The sequence below is a fragment of the Mauremys reevesii genome, linkage group 11 (assembly GCF_016161935.1).
Source record: "Mauremys reevesii isolate NIE-2019 linkage group 11, ASM1616193v1, whole genome shotgun sequence".
Lineage (NCBI taxonomy): Eukaryota > Metazoa > Chordata > Testudines > Geoemydidae > Mauremys > Mauremys reevesii.
In genome coordinates, this window is record NC_052633.1 from 63,978,604 (window position 1) to 63,983,452 (window position 4,849).

Consider the following 4,849-nt stretch of genomic DNA (forward strand, 5'->3'; position numbering starts at 1 on the left):
GCTGACACCCCACCACCCATTTCTGCGTGGCAGAGCTGCCCGGCTGAGGGACGGTGCCGCTCAGATGCTGCTTCCTGGGTCCTAGGCTTGTCGTGCTCTGTTTTGTGTGCTGGGAGCCATCCTGTTTTCTGCACCACAGTGAGTGCCCCTGGTGGCAGGGCCGGCTTTAGGAAGTGCGGGGCCCAATTTGAACATTTTCGGCAGGGCCCCGGCAGGGATGACTAAAAAAAAAACATGTAAAAAAAAGTCTTTCATTTCTTAGCAACCGGTTCCCTATAAAAAGTTCTGATTTAAGGGATGTGCCACAGTATGTATTTTTTATACCAATAGAGTTACCATATGTCCGTATTTTCACAGGAGGAATTTTTAAAATTTAGCCTGACATGTCTGGGAAAATACGGATGTATGTTAACCCTACCTAAAGTTCTTTTGTAAAAAGATGGGCCTGAACTAGAAATGAGCTCCGTTTCACATGTGTGGGTCCCCGCCACTCCCTGGGGGTGTGCTACGTTGACCAGATGTCCTGATTTTATAGGGATAGTCCCGATTTTTGGGTCTTTTTCTTATATAGGATCCTATTACCCTCCACCCCCATCCCGATTTTTCACACTTGCTGTCTGGTCGCCCTAGGGTGTGCACATATGTGGGTCCCAGCTGCTCCATGCCCCCCTCATTGAAGCAGGTGTGCAGGGTTACTGCCGTGGGAACTGCAGGGCACCAGTGGACATGGGGCTGGCTGGAGGCAGGGGAGGGGCTGACTGGAGGTAGGATCTGGCTGCAGGCAGGGCATGGGGTGCGGGGCTGGCTGGAGACAGGGGTGTGTGGGGTGGGCTGGCTGGCTTCAGGCAGGGCCGCAGGGGGGTACGGCATGCGTTGGCAGGGCTGGAGACAGAGGAGTGCGGGACTGGCTGGCTTCAGGCAGGGGTGTGTGGCAGGGGTTGGCTGGAGACAGGGCAGGGGGTGCGGGGCTGGTGCGGGCAGGACAGGGGGTGCAGGGTTGGTGCGGGAAGGGCAGGGGGTATGGCAGGGGCTGGCTGGAGACAGGGGCTGGCTGCGGGCAGGGGGTGCGGGGCTGGCTGGAGACAGGGCAGGGAGTGTGGGGCTGGCTGGAGACAGGGGCTGGCTGCGGGCAGGGGGTGCGGGGCTGGCTGGAGACAGGGCAGGGAGTGTGAGGCTGGCTGGAGACAGGAGCTGGCTGCGGGCAGGGGGTGCGGGGCTGGCTAGAGACAGGGCAAGGAGTGTGGGGCTGGCTGGAGACAGGGTCTGGCTGCGGGCAGAGGGTGCAGGGCTGGCTGCAGGCAGGGGCGGCTCTACATATTCCGCCGCCCCAAGCAGTCATGCGCGGGAGGCGCCCCGGAGCCCCGGGAGCAGCGGACCTCCCGCGGGCTTGACTGGTGAGGGTCCGCTAGTTGCGCGGCTCGGCTGGACCTCCCACAGCTGCGGGCGGTTCGCTGGTCCAGTGGCTGCGGTTGAGCTGCCGCAGACATGCCTGCGGGAGGTCCAGCCGACCCGCGCGACCAGCGAACCGTCCGTGGTCACGGCTGCGGGAGGTCCACTAGAGCCGCCGGAGGAGCGCCCCCTCCGCAGTCATGCCTGCGGCAGGTCCGGTCCTCCCGGGGCTCCGGTGGACCTCCCGCAGGCGTGACTGCGGCAGGTCCGCCGGCCCAATCTGCCACCCCTGCCGGCAAGTGCCGCCCCACGTGCGTGCTTGTCGCGCTGGGGTCTGGAGCCGGCCCTGGCTGCAGGCAGGGCAAGGGGGCAGGGTGGGTTGGGGGAAATGGGAGAAGAGGGGTGAGGGGAAGAGGGAGTGGGGATGGAATGTGGTGGGATAGGGCAGGGGATCTGGGAGTCAGGGGAGGGGGATAAGGGCAGGGGACAGTGAGGAGAGGAAGGGGAAGGAGACGGGGCAGGAGGCAGTGGGGAAGGAAGATGGGATGGAGAAGAGGATAGGGGAAACAGGGTGGGGGGGAACAGGAGCTTGGCATGTGGCATCCCCACAACAGCAGCAGTAGGGGCTCCCCCGGTAAGCAGGCCCATCGAACCCCCACCCTGATGAACCCTGCCCCCCTGCACTTGGACCCCCTGCACTCAGACTCTCACCCCACTAAGCCCTACTCCCCCAGCACCCAACCCCCCCCACTGAGCCCCTCACACCCAGACCCCTCCACACTTGGATCCTGCTGGGCTGAGCCTGCCTGCCCACACCTGGTGCGCCTGGTGCAGAGGGGCAGGGCCTCAGGATGTTTCTGGGGCAGGCCTGGCCCTTGCACTGTCAGGGTTGGGTGCAGCCTCATGGCCAAGTCCCTGTCCCAGAGGGGCTGCTGGTGATTTTCCACCTCTGTGCAGCCAGTGGCCTCTGCGTCCCACTGCCAGGCTGGAGCCTCCACATTTATTTATTGACAAATAAAATTTGCAGAATTTTTATATATTTTTTGTGTGCAGAATTTTTAATTTTGGGGGGCAGAATTCCCTCAAGAGTAAAAGCACTAACCCAAGCTCTCAAAAAAACCCCAGCCACCAATTAGTTTGATTCTTATTTTCAGCTCAACTATTTCATCCCTTCCTAATTGGGACCAAGAAGACTCCGTTGGCAAGATACTATTCTCAAAATCAGAATTTTGGACCAGAAGGTCAGGTGGCATATATTTATAGCCAGTGCTTAATTTGTAATGAAAGAGGTACCGGGGCTCCAGCAATTTTTTTACATTCATAACTGATGTGCCAAGCCCAGAGGTGCCGGGGCTATGAATTGCCAAGCCCAGAGGTGCCGGGGCTATGAACTGCCAAGCCCTAGCACAAATTAAGCCCTATGTGTAGCGCCACTGAGGTCATGCTCTGTATAAGCTCATTGATTTCAGTAGTATTGTGTAAGGCAGAATTTGTAAAGACTTTCCCCTACCTTCATTTGGAAGACCAGAGAGACAGAACTCACAAGTATAGACACAACAGTCTAAATGTCGAAGGCTTTTTTTTTTTATTTGGGGTAACGGTGAACTAGTATGGGAACTTGTCAGAATGGGTCTCTGCTTCTACCAGTTCAAGTGATCATATTAACCCAGACAATACTATTGTGTTGTTTTCTGATAACTGCATTGTTAGAACAGTCGAAGGGAAGAAAACTGTTCCCATATATTCTGATGCCATTGAAACCTACAATGTATCCATTGTATAGCTAGGACAGAAACAACAGCTGGACCGAGCCCTAGCCTTCCCAGCACATTTCACCTACAACTGGGAGATTTTAAAGACAGACAAGTTTTAAAGGTTGAAACAAAGGGTTAAACAACAAATTCTACATCTTTAACTAATATGGTGCTTTAGAATATATTGTGCAACCTTCATCCTGCAAAGCAGAACCAAATCTACAGTCCAGCCTTCAACAGAAAAAGAAATATGAAACATTTTATAATGATGAGCCCAATGCAGCCACAATGGAGTGGAAGGAAGCCATGTTATAGGAAGAAGGAATTACCAAGCATATCAAGGTGTCAGAAGCACCAGGCACCCAGCTGAGGCAGGAGCAGAGTCTAGCTAGCATAGAAACAGGCACTGAAGCAGGGGTGACGACTAGCTGGAGCAGGAGCAGTCTGTCAGAATGTCAGGGTCCAGACTGGCCAGGAACAGATGCTGGCCTGCTCCCTGACTAATCGTGCTGGTAGGCAACCAGTGAGCTTCGCTGCACCGCCTTAGAACTTACAGTGCCACAGCCCCAAAGGCCTGCTGCTTTAACAGTCCTGTTTATGAGGCTGGGCCCCACAGCCATTCAGGGCATGATACCATGTCCTTTAGTTATAGCATTTGGCTTCTGTCTCTCCAGTAGTGACCCTCCATCCACCTGGGACCCAGCTCTTATTGGTAGGATGAACTCTCGCCCTCACCATTAGGCCTGACGGCCCACGGCCTGGTTGGCAACACAGAACTACAAGGCTATGGGAATGATCCCAGCCAGGTAGTGACACTGAGCAGACTGGAGAGACTATGTCCCTTAGGGGCCTATATACCTGCCGTGATCCTCACCTGTGGATTGGCTGAACCCTGTTTGAATGTCCTGGGACCTATCACAAGACCTGCAGGTAATTGCCTCTGATAACTCATCACACTCTCTGGCTCAGGGATGACTGATTAGGTTTAAGCAAGCTCAGTTTCAGAGGTAACTCAAGGCTGACTCGTCACACAAGGTGGAAATCGTCATCATTGTCTCCTTTTTCCAGCAGCAAGGTTGGGTAGGGCTGAGGGTCTAAGAAGGTTCCATCGATGTCTGGTTTGAGCTGCCATTTGAAGCCTGTTGGGTAGTTGGCTGGTTGGTTTTATGCCCTGTGTTCTACCGCTCTCTCCTTAGATGTCCACAGCCTCTCACTGTGCACTCTTCTATAGAGAACAGTTTTAGTCAGTTGGTGCGGGGTCATTCTAGCAACACGACCAATCCACTGTAATCGGTGCTCTTTAATGAATGTTGTCAAGCACTACAGATGTCACCATTTCCTAGTTTATCTAGCCTTGTCCCTCCTAGTATATGACCCAGGCACCTCCTTTCAAATGTTTGCAGCTTTTGCTCCAGACGCTTTCTCAGTACCTTCAAGTAATGTAGGTACAATGAATGTTGTATATAATCTGGTTTTAGTTGTCATGGAACCAGAAAAGGGAGGGGAGGGGGGCGGAGAGCAGAATCTTTGCAAAATAACCATAGTAGTAATACCGCTATACAGGATATAGACAAACAGATCTGCTGCAAGAACAGTTGACTGAGGGCCAAGTTCTGCTTTCGGATACATTCAGGAAGTTCCTGGTGCAGCCCATGGGAGTTGCCCATGTATATTTTAGGACAGAAGTAGCCCTGGACTGCACTTTG